Source organism: Monopterus albus, unplaced genomic scaffold (genome assembly GCF_001952655.1).
Source record: "Monopterus albus unplaced genomic scaffold, M_albus_1.0 scaffold31.1, whole genome shotgun sequence".
In the NCBI taxonomy this organism is placed as follows: Eukaryota; Metazoa; Chordata; class Actinopteri; order Synbranchiformes; family Synbranchidae; genus Monopterus; species Monopterus albus.
In genome coordinates, this window is record NW_018127911.1 from 560882 (window position 1) to 579588 (window position 18707).

General features: G+C 40.8%; 1 protein-coding gene across 18 annotated transcripts in view; it reads left to right on the forward strand.

Moving 5' to 3' along the window:
- Positions 1-18707, forward strand: part of ptprsa (protein tyrosine phosphatase receptor type Sa) — a 218987-nt gene that overhangs the window by 30717 nt on the left and 169563 nt on the right. For all 18 annotated transcript variants that reach the window (XM_020596614.1, XM_020596622.1, XM_020596620.1 and 15 more), the window contains exon 2: positions 11839-11926. The gene's annotated coding sequence lies outside the window, so the exon portion shown is untranslated. The remainder of the gene's footprint in view (positions 1-11838; positions 11927-18707) is intronic.

An 18707-nucleotide genomic window follows, 5' to 3' on the forward strand; every position in this document is an offset into this window, starting at 1 on the left:
ATATATATAAACACACAGAAAACATGAAGATGAAACACTGGCTATTTGTGTTCTGTTCCTACTCTTTTCACTCTCCTCTTCCTCTTACATATACTCTTCACAACACATGATTTTTTGTGTTTTCTGACTTATCTACAATGTTACAACAATCATCAAGGGCAATACCTTAAATGTGACTGAAAACACAAATAATGAAGTGTACCTATGTTGCTGTACTTCTATGCAGAAGCAACTCATCTTATAATCTCACAAACTCTTGTTGACGGGACTTTTTTTCCCCAACTATGTAAAGTCTTGCACAGTATTTTATGGATTTCCTTGAATGGTCATAATCTCCAGGCAGTTGTGCATTTATGTGAGCTTGCATGACATCCACTGGTGCCATTTTAAAAGCAGAATTTTCGACTGCACACAGTTTTGGATATATTTTACCTCCTGCTGCTTGCACTATGACCAGAGGATGTGGAGAAAAATACTGGGCCTGAGGTTACTGTATGTCTGGGAATGTTCATGTACAGGGACTTGCTGTTCTACCTGGCCCGGGCTAACCTATGATCAGCCGGCCAGTGACCCAGACTGGGGCGCTGAGTGATCAGCTCAGTAGTGCTGGATTCCCCTGGAGTACAGTACCTGTTTGTTTTGACAGCATTGATGTCAGTGTGTCTGCCACATGTGATGTGTTGTGGGTTGGCAAGAGGATTCCAACGATCCATGTTACTGTCAGTGCAAAGCTACCTGCTCACATGTAACGTAAGGGATTTTGGGGGGAAGATGCAGTGATCACCAGTTGGATTTAATCAATAAATCTCCAAGGAGTACAAAAGATCAAAAGTGGATATTTTGTTTGAATTCACTTTTATCCTTCTTATTCCTGGTCTCCTTGATGGCTCTCCAATTTGGATGTGCCTGAGTACCCCAGGGAATGTGTATATCTCCTCGCTGGCCCCATCTGCATTTTCAACCTTTCCTACCATCCATAACTGTTGGAGAAAAGTGTCTGCTGTGGAATGACATTTTCACACAATTATAGATAGACAGTGATTTCTGCAGCTTTTAGTCAAGTGACAGAAGAAAGGAGGAAAATGGTCGCTCTTGTTTTCAGATTCAATGTTGTGGTTGGAGTCAGAAAGGTGTGCCAAGTATCACGGCAGTATCCTGTAATCAATGACCTGGCCACCAGAAAGCTGGAATCAATGATGCTCTCCCTGTTTACACTGAAGGTTTTTCTCATTTTGTTTTTTCACATGAGAATGTGCCACAGTCCTATTTATATTTTCTTTGTTGAGTGTATGTGGTAAGAATAGTTGCAGTATAATTTAAGGCAGATGGATGGGGCACATAAGTACTCGCTAAGTTTTATTTATTTATCTATCAACACATATTAACTACAAATACCTTTTTTTCTGTCTGCCAAATTTTTAAGGCCTGTTTATGAGCATATGGTCTGAGGTTTAAAATATACAGTATAAAGCTTTTGGCCCTCTCAGAGATTTGATCCTTTATTACAAGGTCAGGAAAACATGTCCCAGGAAGAGCTAATTTCCTCCAGTTCCAAGGGCAAATGACTCACTGAGTCTTTAAATCACTGCAAGAAAGAAGGATTGCACTTAAATAGTGGCTGATACTGTAGTGCCTGCTGTGTTGAAGAGGCAGAGATCAGAGCTGAGTGGTGCCATTTAAGATTTAGAATTGTGGGCAGGTATTCGCTTGGCTGAACCTGGTCCTCGATTAGTTTGAAGCTGTAAATTGGGATAATTTACTGGTGTTAGATTGGGTCAAACATTTAAGATATAAGAGTGAAATGTAAATTCTCATTATACACACTAGTACTGTTATTTTTATTATATATGGCTGATTTGATTTGTTTATGAGTAGTTATCTAACTACAAACTAATAAATTAAATCTTACTTCACAGGTGAACATGTTCACTTAAAAAAACTGCTGTAAATCTCGACAAATTCTTCAGGGTTCTTGCTGACTTCAGAACGTTTGTGTCATCAGTTTTTTCGAGATGAATCTGATTATTCTCCTCAGGCATATTCCCTTGCACTGCATGATACACCACCAGTAGAAGTCAAATCAAATCAACTCTTGTCTGAATGATAAGGAGATGTTTGCATGAGGGACCAAGTTCCAAAAAAGGCCATTAGAGTAAACTGGGAGTTTCTAACTCCCCTCTGCCTCTGAGGTCTTTTGACAAGCAGAGAGCTCTAGAGAGACAGAGGTTGTGGGAACGCCATTTCCTTGCACTCTATCCTAATTCTGCTGCCTGGCACAATTGGATAAATAGGCCACCGGCACAGCCTCCAGTGTTTTAAGTCTGATTAATCCTTTGATTAGCTTAATCCAGCAATGCTTCAGTGGAGGCAAGCCATCCCCTTTTGAATGTCTCCTTTCTAAAAGCAAACTGTATAGTGAGTGCCCCCCCAAACACACACACACACACACACGCACACCTCCTTCAACTTCTTTTTGGGTCTTTTTATCATTATCTTTACTTCAAGGTTAAAGGTGTTGCTCTCCATCACACACTCACCACACGTCAAAGTGTTTAAAGTACACCACTTCAGGAATGTCTTTTCTTTGTGGGTATTTGTTGAATTGCCTTTTGATTTAATTTCTGTTAATAAAGTCACCCAAAGGCAAATACCTACTGAAACTTGTGTTCGATCGAGGCTCTGTTTATTGTTTAAAAGGACAAAAGCTAATGAAAGTCAGGTAGGGGAGAATACTTTTACAACATGCCACTGGAAGATATAATAAGACCTATTTCCTGATTTATCACCAGAGTTGGAGCAACGAATAGAAGATGTTAATGAAGGTCAAATGACAAAATGCTTTCTCTGAGTTCATAGTGAGGTTGGGTCAATTAAACGGTTCCCCCCTTCACCAACACACACACACACACACAAACCCATTTATTTAGTGCTCTGCTGCTTAATGATCTGAGGACATTTACTTCACACGGTGTCTCCTTTTCTAGTGGATAATGTTTTTGTAAAGAGTTCCTACCTAATTAGCCTTTTTGGTCTTTGCCCATCTCTGAAATGCTAAATAAATAGGATGTGCTTTGCTGATGTGCAAGCCTCTCAGGCAGTCCTCTGGTCTATTTAATAGTCTGTTTATTTTTAATAATTAAGCATCAGAGATCAGTGGTAATCCTGTTTCTCTTGGCATGCTGCCTTTGTATTGAGAGACAAATTAATTTGTTTAGTTTATTAAATGATTTAAGTGATTCAAATTGCTGATTATTGACGTATTTCCTCTATTTTGTGTTTTCAGTTTAAGGAATATTGCTGAAGTCAACGTAAAGTATATCATATCTAAACCATTGGAAAAACGGTATTCTTTAAGATTCATTAAAAAAAATCTCATCTTATCTTAGTAGAAGTCCTGTTAAGCACCCTGAGTCAACATCTCAATGATGTCTGTCATTTTCACCACTAAATTGACTTTTTGAACTTTATTAGTATGTATTTGTGTAACTTTGATGAGCAGGCATGTTTGTTGAAAATAAAACTGGCATATAATTCAGTCATCCTTAAAGTAGAGTCTGTAGTTGCACATTATATATTTTAGGTGTTTGGCTCATAGTGTCTCATGGAAGGATTCAGACAGAATGAGGAAGTCAGAATTTGATGTCTTGACGCTTTGCACATAGCTAGGTAGGTAGAAACATTGTGCAGTGACATCAAGCCTGCGACCTTTTTAGTTGCATGGCATTCTATCTACATCAAGGCCACCTTGCTTCCTCTCCTGGATGTGGGGCCCCAGCAACAAGCATCACTACTAAGTATGGCTGTGACACAACTCTGGTTGGATATCACCCTTTGCAACCACACTGCTTCGAGTTACACCGGGCACCAACCTAAATGGGTTTAAATTTTTAATTTGTGCTGTGGAACAGAGAACATATCTTGGGACGATAGCATGTCTGTAATTTATTTAAGAAGCCACAGAGGGAGAGTTATTTTGGAAGCAGAGAGCTGGAAAGGAAGTATCTGTGTGGCTTTTTTTGTTCAGCCGAAGGGGCTTGTAGGTAGCCTCCACTCGGCAGTGACCTTCTCAGCGATGTGGAGGAGCGCTGAGGATGAATATTCTATTTATGTTACACTCCTGTTGCAAAACTGTTGAATACAGAAACAATTTCTCCATCATCCCGAATAACAATGGAAGTGTCTTAATAATAAATAATGAAATAAATAGCATAAAAATAAGAAAATAATAATCAGTATTGATAAAACTATGAATATTTTTATAATTTACTAGAGTAAAGTGATTTGCCAGCTCTGTCATCCCAGAAATTGTTTCATCTTGAATTACCCTTCCATTTGAAAACACTTGTCTGATGTGAGAGGCAAATAGTGTTTGGCTTCCCTTGGTCAAACACATATCAACTGACATGTAATAAAAGCTTTGTCGCTCTTAATTAAATTGGGCCTGATTATCCCAGTTGTGGCAGGTGTTCTGTTTACTCAGGTAGCAGCGGCAAACAATTCATCAATTTATTAAAATCACCATCAAAGCTGCTACTTATTGACAGTGGTTGGGTGAGTGTGTACATGTAAAAGTGAGGGTAAGGGGGTTGGCCGGTCGTTATTGGCGGCACGCTATCGTGCAGTTCATTCTTAATGAGTGTGGATTAGCAGGGATGATCCGGGCTTTGCACAACCCCTGGGACGGGGCTGGTGGGGGTTGTGTGTGTGCATGCATGTGTGTATAGTGATGGGAAATGACATCATGACACAAGCCAAGGTCAGTTTGGAAATCTTCCCCAGAATTCTCCACAATGGTTGTTAAATGTTTTAATACATTGCATGACTCACAGATGAGCTGATACAGTGATTTATTCACTCAGTTATTTTGCGAGGGAATATGTTACTCTTTTTTTTATTTCTCAAAATTGTGTAAAGGAAGTATATAGATGTGCGATGGGAATTAAAATGTTATGATTATTTAATGATTGCACTGCACTGTGTTTTTGGATGCTTTTTGGCATGAAAGTTTGAGAGCGCTACTGCTCGGGACACAAATTATGCCACGGTTAGGAGAGAGTTCAGGGAAGCTTGTAAGCTATTACCATAACACCACCAGTTGGAATTTGCACGCTGGAAATTCTGTCACAGCTGTGTAGTGGAGCATGTGAATGAGTAAAACTTTTCCCTGCCTTAGCAGCTGCGATTAGCTTTCCTTAAACTCCTCATGTGAGCTAGTGAACCCTGTCATCTTAGTTTGATGACAGCCATCTCTTCGAGGGCCAGCAGGCAGGAGAACATGTGTATCGAGAAGTTAAATGGAAGAAATCTGTGTTACTATGTGGCTATGCAGCAGGCCAGTGCCAAAGGAAAACATGCGTTCTGAGCACATTTCACCCCTGGATAAGTTAAATAGCAAAAACTTCATACTGCACCAAACCCTTGTGGTGTGATAGAACGGCATTCTCTATCAGGTTTCATACAGGCACTGAAACTTTGGCCTCTCTAAATGACAGACTGATGCCCTTGTTTTGGCCACAAGGTCAGGTTAACAAGCTGATGTTTTAAACACCTCGTCGTCTCAGTTTGATGACATCCATCTCTTTCCAGCCAGTGGCTAATCTAGAGATTTGCAGGGACTGCATAAAGACGTTGCAGTGATGTTTGCTGTCAGAATGAAATATGGGGCACTGTCACACAAGAGCAAAGGCATTCTTCTATAAAACCCTGAACCCCTCATGTCACAAACACATGCACAGTGCATTCTCTGCAATGTACTGCACGTGATGAGAATCAAATAGTCGAACAGTTTGAGTAGCAGCCATGAACATGTGGACTGGGAGATGATTTATAATAATTAATCCACGGTGTCCAGACCCAAAGCCTCAGGATTATAAGCCCCCACCAATCCACATGCACGCACATAATACACAGTCACAACCTCCCCACCCCCCAAGCTCACTTAGGCTTGGGAACACAGCTGTGATCACCTCGGAGCCTTTCCAACCTAGTGTCACTGATGTCCCTATTGTAGCCCCCCCAGAACCCCTACACACACCCTATCATCCCTTTCATATCATGACCATTAACATATTAACACGAGTGCCTACAGTAACATTTTTTATGGAGGCGTTAATATTAATATCGACCTGTGTGCTGTCAGATGAGCTGATACTGAACGCTTGAATGCTGGCATGTGTAGAGGTGGCAGGTGAGCTAATTGAAGATTGGTCACTGCTCACAGCATGCTGATAGACACACACTCCCCACTGAACAAGCTCACACAGACATTTCAGATCCACAAATGAATTTTTTTTTTTTTTAATTACAACCATACCTTCACTTGCATCTTAAGTAATCACTAAGAACCAACGCTGAATTCAGTTCAATTCAGTTTTTTCTGTATAGGACCAAATCACAACAAAAGTAATCTCAGGACACTTTACATAGTAAGGTCTAGACATTATTATTATTATTATTATTATTATTGAGAAAACCCAGAAAATCCCCCCTGAGCAAACACTTGACAACAGTGGGGAGGAAAAACTCCCTTTAATGGAAGAAACCTCTAACATATCTCAGCTCTTGGTGGGCGGCCTTCCGCCTCAACCGGTTGGGGTGAGTGGATAGAGGAGAGAGAAAAGAAAAAAGAAGCAACAAGACACAACAAATAATCAAACACTGGGCAGGTTGATGTGGCCGGTTACTGGTCATCAGAAACATAAAGCTCCCGAGCCAGGGCTATATGCAGAAAGGGACAGGGAGAGAGATGGAGGACACGCTACGGGAGAGAGGAGACACACAGTGACTCGTAATGGTGAAATATAAATGCACAGAGAGGGGAGGAGAGGAAGGAAAAACTCCCTTTAATGGAAGAAACCTCTAACATATCTCAGCTCTTGGTGGGCGGCCTTCCGCCTCGACCGGTTGGGGTGAGTGGATAGAGGAGAGAGAAAAGAAAAAAGAAGCAACAAGACACAACAAATAATCAAACACTGGGCAGGTTGATGTGGCCGGTTACTGGTCATCAGAAACATAAAGCTCCCGAGCCAGGGCTATATGCAGAAAGGGACAGGGAGAGAGATGGAGGACACGCTACGGGAGAGAGGAGACACACAGTGACTCGTAATGGTGAAATATAAATGCACAGAGAGGGGAGGAGAGGACCTCAGGGTCACCTGATCCAGCCTTAACCATAAGCTTTATCAAAAAGGAACATCTTAAGTCTAATCTTAAAGGTAGAGAGGGTTTCTGCCTCCCAAACTGAGACTGGGGCCTGGTTCCACAGAGAAGTGTCATCAGAAACATAAAGCTCCCGAGCCAGGGCTATATGCAGAAAGGGACAGGGAGAGAGATGAAACACTGGGCAGGTTGATGTGGCCGGTTACTGGTCATCAGAAACATAAAGCTCCCGAGCCAGGGCTATATGCAGAAAGGGACAGGGAGAGAGATGGAGGACACGCTACGGGAGAGAGGAGACACACAGTGACTCGTAATGGTGAAATATAAATGCACAGAGAGGGGAGGAGAGGACCTCAGGGTCACCTGATCCAGCCTTAACTATAAGCTTTATCAAAAAGGAACATCTTAAGTCTAATCTTAAAGGTAGAGAGGGTTTCTGCCTCCCAAACTGAGACTGGGGCCTGGTTCCACAGAGAAGTAGCTTGACAGCTAAAGGCTCTGCCTCCCATTCTACTTCTGTGGACTCTAGGAACCTGCACTCTGAAAGCGAAGTGCTCTGTTGGAATGATAAGGCTCTATGAGGTCTTTAGGAAAAGATGGAGCCATGTCATTAAGGGCTTTGTATGTTAGGAGAAGGATTTTAAAGTCTATTCTGGATTTTACAAGGAGCTAGTGGAGAGAAGTTAATATGGGAGAAATATGATCTCTGTTGCTAGTTCCTGTCAGTAATCTGGCTGCAGCATTCTGGATTAACTGGAGGCTTTTTAAGGAATTACTGGGACTTTACTAATAGTAAAGAGTTACAACAGTAGTCCAGTAGTTCGTATGCAGGTGTACATCAGGCAGTAGTAGTAATTTTGACTGGTGTTTTACTGAGTGCATGTTAGTATAATGGATGCTGGTGTATTTATCTGCACAAAACAGATCCTATTAATGAAACTTCAGCCAGAGTGGCTTATTGCTGGAGTGTTTCATCTGAGATTTGTAGTGTTTGACTGTGTAGACATCTTCTGACAGAGCACAGAGGTAAAGTCTTAGCAAATGCCAGGATTAATGTGGTTTCTGGACAAAAGTACTATTGAAGGCAACTCCTTCCAGTATAAATGAATGTGAATGCTCTTAATTAGAGCAGATTACAGTGAGTGTTTAGGTGTTAAAGGTACGATATTAGAGAGAGCACACGCAGCTGTTGACAGCTACTAATAGAATGCTGCCTATAACATTTGAGTTACATTTCTTTTTCATGGGGACACTTAGGCGCCCTTTTTTGAGACACACATAGTAAAAGCAATAGAAGAAACCCATTGCATTCTACAGTATACATGTATGTAACAAGGTTGAATTCAGTGAATTCCAAATCCATCTCTTTGCACCATTAATGTCCGAAATCTTACATTCCTGATAGAAAGGAATGCTTAGAAGAATCTGCCTGTTGTTTGTCATGATGTGTGCAAAACTGAAGTTAATTTTATCTCATGTAGTATTTAATATAATCGATGTGTGCTTTTCAACAAATACATTTTGTTTCTTTGAATAACATTTAGTTAATTAAGACTTGGCTCATATTGTGCAACAAGCGGATTGATTGCAGCACATTTTTTTGGCATGGGAACGAACTTGTATTCAATATCAGGAACTTGTTGTGCATTTGAGCAAAACACGGTGTGACCGCATGATATTGACATGGAACTGTGAAACTCTTCAAAAGTAAACGGTTCATGGCGATGGCAACGCAATTCAAGTTTGTAATATTATCACTTCTTCCTAGGGGTTTGACAAATTGTGAGTTTTCAGGAAGTAAGAATTGACATAAATATTTCACAGAAATTCCGTTCCTGATTCAATACCTGAAAGTCTTTTGTTGCCAACCAAGGACTTATAGTACCTATTCATTTTTTACTTTCGTGTTATCACTCATTTTCTCAGAGCATGTGGACTTGTAGAGTCATTTTGTCACCGCTTTCCTCTCGCTCTCTTTTTTGATGCCTCCTTCTCTCCTCCTCTCTTCTCTTGCCTGCTCGTCCTGATACTGTCTGCTCTTCTTACTCTGCACTCATCCTCCCCTTCTTCCCATTTCTCCTCTTGTTTTTCTCCTTTGACATATCCTATCCTATTGATTAAATCAGTGTTTTCTCTGCACACACATTCTTCGTGCTTCCTTTTCATACTCATTTTTTCCCCTTTTCTTTTCTCTTTTTCTTAAATCTGTGATGAAGATCTGGTTCTTAATTGGTTTAGGACATACTGATCATTTTATACCTCCAGAAGTTAGGAAAGTGAGATGGTGGGTGAATGAGGTTAGGCTAAGGGTGAGACAGGAACACACCAGACCACTGTTTTCTGAATAAAAAAAAAAATTTGCTTTACTTTTGCCACATCAAGGTAGAAACTGTGTAGACATTTCATCATCTCAATTAGAACTGTGTAGTTTTCTTTCCAAGGTGCAGACCTGTTGACTTTTGCACAGAATAGGTGAGTCCTATAATTTATTACACGTGTGCTCTCAATTTTCCTTATCTATATGCTCAGTGTGCTTCGGTTCCCTGTACTTCTACTGTGACTGTACCCTACACTACATGGTCTCATTGCCAGAGAGAAAATACAAAGACTCATTTCTGAGGATGCATGTTTTTTTTATTTCCCATTTTATCATGCACCATGATGCTCGGCCATCTGCCTCAGCACGGTGACTAAGCTCAATGCCAATATGTTGCAGCGTCATGAGAAAACAAACCAGAGCTACTTTCCACCTGAGTGGATGAAGCATAACTTAGCCAACATTCAGCAGCAAAAAAAAAAATCCTTAAAGAGCTTGAGAGCTGCATTCCCAACTGCACGCTATTGTGAGGGTGCCAGGTGAGAGTTCCACTATCTTAGATGTTGATTTACGATGAATTTTAGCTTCAGTGCTGTTCGGTGAACCCTTCATTCCTGTTGATTAATGGCGACTAGCCCAGCCAAAGGAGTGTCTCATGCTGTGGAGGAAGCGGTAGTTCAACAGCATGTGTGCAGTGAATAAATGCTATACATTAAACAAATTCCCCCATGCTCGTCTTGCCAGCAGAGCTCGTGGGAGGAGGGTGTACTGCAGAATCTGCACTGCTTTTTCTCCTCTCTATCTGACTCACACGTGCATGCCCATGTGTATAAAGAGCCACTCAAACATTTACTTCTAGATAAAATTTTTCACGCTAATCATGTTAAATGTTTTACATCTTCTCTTGTATGCTCCCACACATACCTTCATAGACAGTTTTAGTGATTTTTTAACCATACATACACTGTGTACCACATTAATAAACCCATTTTGTTACACAAACATACATCCACTCTTCACTATCCTGTGTGCCGCAGTTGGGGTAGTGGACATCTATCTGCAGCCAGCCTGTTAGTTGACACTGACCCCGAGTGGCCCGACAGAATAAATGATCATGTTGCCCCGTTTGCTGTTGAGGTAATAACCCCCATAGGGGATGCTGGAAGACCATATACAAGCAATGCCCAGTTTATGAGCCAAAATGGAGGAGGAGGAGGAGAGAAGTCAGTAACATCAGGCTTAAGACAGAGAAATTTGTTGTCCTGTCAACTGCCACACTTCCCTTTTAACCTCCAGGTGGAAGCTCCATTTTAGTGTCATACCCAGATGTTATGTAAGTCCAGATTTGCTTTAGGAAACAGAGCATTTGACAGTAGCAGCAGTTAGCAAAACAATAGATGGTGAGACCTGTAGATATTATCATGCTGTGGACATTGCGCTTGCACTTATACATGTTCTTGTTACCTGCACTCTGTCTGCAAAGTAATTTGATCTTGGTAAAAAGTAAAGCTGTTATTTTGACAGCACTACAACATCAACAACCTATATTGTGCAATTGGGAAAACTCTCCTATAGGAGTCTCTCTTTGCATAACGATTATGCTCCTTTGTGCATTCTAGCAATGGTATTGATGTTGTTTTTGACTGAGGCTTTGGGCACAGACTGATCATGAGCTCCTCTGACCCCTCACTAGAGATACACTTCTTCAGCTGCTCAGTGGATGCTCCTTAGGGTGGACTCATGGCCAAACACAGCAGCAGATCAGGCTGATGGTACTGAATTAATATCGAGTGGTATACATGGCCGCTGGGTGTATATAAACTCACAAAACACAAACACACAAAAATCTGTTTAGAGTATTCACACTTAAGCAGTTAAAATTGGAGAATAAGTACAAACACACATACACAAACACAGTTGCACATTATTAGTGTACACACACACACACACAAATAACCCTACAGAAGCCTTCAACAGTAGATCTGTCCATACACCACATAGGTGGACATCCAAACATGCATGCACCAAACTCATGTCCACACACATACAGATTCAGGCCGGGCTCATTAGAGATGTGAAGGAGAAAATGATCAAAAAAATCCAGGAGGGATTTCATGCAGATTCACACTTCACCACTCTCAGGCAATCAGCGGCAAGCCTCCTCTTTTCCTGAGAACTGTCATCCTGTGGTCACAAAGGGCAAGGAGGAGCAAGAGCGAGAGCAAGAAACTCATCTCAGCGTTTGTCGAATTCCCCCACCTACCACTTGAGGAGGCAGTTCATTTAGTAGTCCCTTTCATTAATGTTTCTCTTTCATTTTCCCTCCTTTTTTCCCTCTCCCCCTTTTTCTGACTACTTTAAAGGTACAAGCGAGTGAGTAGCAACAAGAAGAAGAAGCCACTGCAGCAGCTGAAGATATGAAGCTAAGGAGGTTTTGAAAACAACCAAGCGGTAAGTTTATGGACAGTGCACTGCCATTTTAGAAGAGTCATTCTTTTTCCTCAAGAAGGAGTCTCATACCCTGCATTATAAGAAATTTTACTTTGATGCTTCAATTCATGAATTCTCTCATTTTCAGTCTATATGTTCCGCCTAAATTTCTTTTTCATTTTTATGCCACCTCTTTCTTCTTTTCATTACACATCTGTGATGGTAACAGTGTGAAAAGGATGTCTTCACACCACTACTGACAGCACTTCATAGTTGTCTAAAATAACTGTATGCATCTGTATTTGTATTTAGAATAATTCTGATTGAAATCTGCTGTTTTTATATTAAAATACCCATGGGGGCGGGAGGTAATTCACAAAGTTAGGCCATAACAGATCATCCTAACTGAGAAGCTGATAAGTCGTATTTGATTAATTGATCTTCCTCCATGCAGTCATATGTTCCCGGTGCTAAACCCATCTGTCCACGTATCCTGACAGGTAAAGTTGAGAGCTACAGTGGCATCTACCTGTCACAGCATAGGAGTAATGCAACTTTTTATTTTTCCATTCAACCAAACACCTTGGTGGCTTTCAGATCTGGAAGCAGTAGCACATTAGTTTAGACATGTAACGTACTGAGTCGAGTGACTTTCAAAGTTCAGTCATAATCACCACTCCACTCTGGTGCGTACCTCTTAGTGCAAAATTCATTTTAAAAGGTTTATGCACATACTCTTTCTCTAATTATTTTTGCAGTGCAGGCAGCATTTGATGTCCTTGAGATTAAAAATGCTGCAAAGTAACATCCTAGGTCTTCCTTAATTTAAATCAACTCCTGCTTATAATTCTAATTGTATTCTAATCCTTTTTTACCAGAATACTTTTTTTTCTGACAGTACATTTAGCAAAAACACACAGTAAGTGGGCCAGAGAAGGCAAAAATAAACTCTGAAAAACATCATTATAGCTTCCTATCGCCAGCAAAAGATGCAGTAGAGAAACACACAAAAACGTTCACAAAGTAATTGCTGGTTTCATTATATAACTCTCAAATATTAGCAGTTTTACAAGACTTTCTTACAAATTGGTAATATTTTATAAGATACAATAGTGTTTAGATGATTAAAAAGAAACAAAACACTTTCTTTTTTTAGTACTTTTCTTGGTTCTACCATTTCTGAGCTGTGAAATGTCCTCATCACTATAGTAGTTACCACAACTGCTATAGCATACACTGCAGCCCCATCCTCATTTCCATATCATCACTTGATTATTAGTGCTGCTGGCACAGCGGTAGACATGCAGACACTGCAGATGAGTGCGAGCACATGAGTGTCAGAGCAGATGCAGGACGACACATCCCTTCTGTGTGTGCAGAGTGCCGGCTGCTTCTCGGCACCAAGGGCTCAACAAGCTGGAAACCAAGACTGCACAGAGGGAAGGCGGTCCACATTAGATCTGCTGATGAGTTTTGCTGCCTGGCTGTGCATCATTTACACTTCAGCAAAGGAATTTTAGAGAATATTTAGTGGTGTTTTAAAGGATGGTATCCTGAGCAATTACTAAAATATGGATCTATTTGTCTTGTAGATATCAGCTAGCACAAAACCCAGGTCACAATGCCAATCATTTTTGTTTGAAACACATCTAAATCAATTATTAGCTTAACTGAGTCCAGAATTAAAAACAACAGATACTATATGTCTTTCTATGCAATAAAATGCTTGTGCTCTGGCTTTGTACCTGGACAGTTTAGCACCCAACCAACAATATAAACAAGTTCAAATAAAAAAAAGCCTATAAAAATATATTCTTTGTAATATCAAATGTTTAAGTGGTGCACATAAAGAAATTTCACAAAAAGTCATACCAGGTCTCACTTTACACCGACACTGCACATTAAAATAACATATCTTACATTCTTGCATACTGTACATGTTGATGGGAATTGCCTGGAGATAAAATGCATGATGCAAGCCTTGATATGGCAGTGATGTTTCTCACAGTGTAATAATACAACCAGGTGATGGCCTGGATGTGCGTTATCACCAAAAACAATACCATATGCCCTAATGCAGAAGGAGTATGTCTCTGAAAAATATGATTTGCTCCTGACTAATATCCTAGAAAGCAGGTTAGTAATTTGGTTTAGCTGCTTAAGGTTTCAAGGATTCAAGATTTTTATTTGCCATTTCTACATAAACAGTCTAGGCATATAGGAATTCTTGTGCAGTTCTCCTTTGGAGTCAGGTAAAGAGTCAAAAGGTGTTTTATGGATCATATCCTACCATTAAGCCTCAAGTCAGGATACCTTACAAGGTCATTTGTGTTAGATTGCACATTGTCAACAGGTATGATTTGCAAGTTTTCTTTTGCTATAAAATCAGATACCCACCCCAAATGCAGAAAAGTATCTGTTTGGACAAAATGTCATTGACTAAAATGTTTGATGTTGTTTATACCAACTACTAAGAAGAATGTTTGGTTCTAAGGATAGGGCATTTTAAAAAATCTTTATTCATCATTCCATTAGCATTTGTTTAGTGTTGGCCTGCATTTTGTGTTTAAATTTTACATTTAGATATCAGTTTGTGGGTTCAGTGCCTTTGTTGTGTTGTTGATTCAGGTGGCTTCTTCTGCAGGAAAAGAGGGGTGGTTTTCTCTGAGTGTACCTGACTTGACCAAATCCCCACGGTCTTTGCATCTAAATGAACAGGAAGCACAAACCATTGGCTGAGCTTTAAAGAGTTTCTAAGGAAAAGAGAGCAGTATCTCTTAAGTGGCTCCTAGGATGTTAGCAGCACAATTAAACAATACTTTGCTAATCTTTATAGCTGGCATCAAGAGGCGCTGTGTTTTCACAGAGCAGTGTTATTGGTAGCATGGCACTGGGTGTCTGACAAGCAGGATAATGTGCCCTGCAAACTGCCACCACCCCCAGCGGTGCTTTCACTGCACACTTGCTGTACTAGCAACAGCCGTAAAATACGTCAGAAAGAGAGACAAAAGCACAGTAATGAATTTGGATTAGTGAATTATATATGCTGCACTTATTTGTAGTGGCATTTAAGAAAAGTAAACCAACCTCAATTCTGGAGGTAATGAATCTGATTATGTCCGTGCATGAAATTTCATGGTATTTGGAAATGAAAAACGATTTGCTTGTTACACCTTACTCACAAAGATGGTAGAAAGCTATGGAGTGTGGTGCATTTTAAAGGCCCCCTTTTCTCTGTGCTTTTTATAATAATGACAAGACTTTTAGATTCTTTGTAACTTGGAAAACATCCAAGCTTAAGTTCTTTCAGCTCTTCTTCATTGCAGTTCAACCATCAATTCTGGCAACTTGCAACAGTGAGTTTTAAGTCATCTTTGCACAGCACTTAATACTGTACCACCAGGAGGTCTTTGGCTGACCCCACAGACACTCAAAACTTCAGTATTTAAGTTCATGCAGTGATTTGCAAACCTATCCTGTCAAGCTTTAAGGAAGCTAATGGTTGAAAATAAACAACCTGCTGATATGTCCTAATATAAAAGACTTGGCTATATATAGGGTAGAGTGAAGAGATGGTATTTTGAGTCTATTAATGCAGTCACTGCTGTGTTGCCCCAGGCCATAGGGCCTAATCCAGAGGAGTGAGAGTGAATGGGTTCTGTGGCTCAGGCTTGCCAGACCTATTTAGGTTCTGGTTGAGAGCACAGTGCTGTGTGGGTGAATCTTTTCTGTCCTGGGCAGGGCACAGCATAAACATTACCCAGGGAACACAGGCCGGCTAGCAGCCAGGCAGTCAAGCAGACAAGAGTGAAACTATAAGGATGGCTGCCTTTAATTTCCTTTCTACTGACTCTTTTCAACTGTCCATGGCCTGAGAGCAAGAGAGGGACACAAGAGAACAGTGTGTGCATGTATGTGGAAATTACCTGTAGAATTTTATTTCCCCCTCGGGCTTCACCAAGTACATATGTAGTGTTATCCATCCTTCTCTCTCTGTCGCTCTTATCCCCCTCTCTCTCTCTCTCTCACACACACACACACACACACACACACACACACACACATTCTTGCTGTTGTCATTTACCAGGTCTTTATATAGACTTTCTGAAGACTTATCCTTCCTTAGCCATAATTGCTAACCCCTACCCCATCCTTAACTGATCCCAAACCTTACTCTAACCTTAAACCATGTCATTTTTGTAAATTTCAACTATTTATTTTGTGGGGACCAGCATCTGGTCCTCACAAAGGAGGCAAATCCCCAAAAAGATAATTTGCCCCAGGTTTTTGATCCCCACAAGTATAGAAAAAGAAGACCACACACACACACACACACACGCACCCCTTCAGTCTTTTTCACAGAGAATGTGCCCCGATCCATCCAGTTGACAGCTGTGAAGCCATGACTCACTTACTCTTTTACTGTCTTTTAAGTGATCTGTGTTTGCTCCATGGCACTCTGGCGCTCTCCCCTCCTGACCCTGCATGTAAACAAAACACTACTGTTCCCCTGTCCGCCACCCTGCTGTCACCATCCCCCACCCGCCACTACCAAATAAGGGAGAGAGAGCCACTGAGAGCCAACCTACTGAGCTATTAGTGTGCCAGAAAGCCAACGGAGAAGTTGGTAGAAAACCACCTCTGGCACCCCGCCCCCCAACTCCACCTCACGGTGAAGACATGCACGTAAACGTTTACTGAAACTGCACTTGTATCTGTACACAGCACCATGTGCACAGTGAATTGCGAGCATTAAAGGCACTCAAATGCACACATGTATGTGGAGACTGTACAGTGACACACATTGAGAGGCTACTGTGTGTGGGCATACAGTGGAAAACACATGCACACACAGCACAGTAAAAATCACTCAAAGGCACATGCATGTACAAAAGACACATTCATGGGCCACTACACATACACACGTACACAGAGTAATGATATATTCATGAAAACACCCGTGAACAAACCTTAAATTGTATACACAGTAGTTTCAGTAAGACCTTCAGACAGTTAAAGATGTTTCTAACTCTGCATGGTGCTATACCATTACATACATACATAAGCCAAAGTAACACTGAGCATAATAAGCATAAAGCCATAAGCATAACTTTTACTGTTATGCTAACTGCTGATCATTTTGCCAGTGCTTATGTTTTGGTCAATTTTAATTTAAAAAGGATATGAATTCTGTTTATGCCAGTAGTTTCCCAGGATGGGAAAAACTCAACAGATATTAATCAATTACACAGTTTATTTTAAATTATTTCCCACATTTAAGGAAACTCTACTCCTTTCACCCAGTCAATGTTTGAAAAATTTAGGAACAATCATTTTTTTGCATCAAATGTGTTTGCAGACTTTGCCAATTCTTCCTCGGCATATAGTGGCTGTAGCCAAGTAGGAACATCAACATAAAGTATTGACATGACTATTTGATGTACTGTGTGCAATAAAAGTCAGTATTGGTCTAATCCCACAGTGATACACACCAGTGAAGAACATATGAAACTTTCCCTTGTTTACAACACTCACAGTTAAACTGTCTGTTCAGTTCAGTAATGCTGACTTGGAAATTGAAATCTACTGTGCAAGTTGGAGAGGGGATTCACAGGACACAGAGTTAAACACAGTAAAACAAAACACTTACTCTCTCTGTCTTTGTTTCTCTTTTTCTTATCTCTCACTCTGAAATTCTTTGGTTTATTTAGCTGCCCTCTTTCACCTGCATCCAAATGTCAGCTGAGTTCAGCGGCGCTAGAGGGAAAACGTTCTCAGAGAGAAAGCCCTAGCCAGAGTGAGCTGGTTAAAAGAAAAGCACAAGAGTTGAAATAGAAAGAGAGGCAGGAGTAAGTGAGTGTTAGGTAACAGAAGAAGCCTCCGACATGGTTATACTGACTGCAATGCATTGTACAATCACTGTGCAAACAAATAACACTTTATAATTTAGGCATTTATCGGATTTTGTGACACAATCATGTCAAGATTGCAGTGGACCCTGGGACAAAGCACATGTATACAAAAGTGATTGTGGAAACAGAATCCAAATCCCACATACATAAGTGCAGTAGCATCATTAGGTCTGACCATTTGGGGCTTCAGCTCTGAATATTTTAGTGGTTCAGTGGTTTTTAAGATAATAGTTTTATTTGCTGTGAATTCAAATTTGAAGACAGACTTGCTGTTAGAAGGTAAGAGTTTATTTATCCTTGCAACAGCCCCCATGTCCTTCTGTGCTCTCCAGTGAAACACATAATGCATGTTTCGCAGGGAAATGCATTACATGTAACATGCCATCTGAAGCGCTAAATACTGTAATTAATGCACAGGGCTGACAGATGTATTCTCTTTCAGCAACATGTAATTCGTTGCATTCACATCCCCGCCACTCCCAGTACACCCTCTGATCTCCCATCTCTGTGCTTAAACTCCTGCCTATCGCAGTGCTCACTTGTGTATCAAGGTAATGAATTCATAATCTCTCTCAAGCTCTTTGTAGATCTTGTGGTGGGAGATAAGAGGGAGGATCGTTGCACTCTAATAGCCGTCAGTGCATTCGCTTTTTCAGCTAACTGTTGAAGCTACATCCACCAAAGGCAGCAAATGTCTCTCAGAGAGAAGAATGCTAGTCAGCTTTCTATATTTCTTCCAGTGTCGTCTTTTCAGTAAAACACCACATAGCACTTTCCAACCTAAATGACAAATGCTATGTCACAGGGAGAGTAAATATCCGACAGGGTGAGGCAGTGTCCGAGTAACTATGCTTGTGATGGGTGGGGGGGGGGGCGTTTAAGGGTTGCCT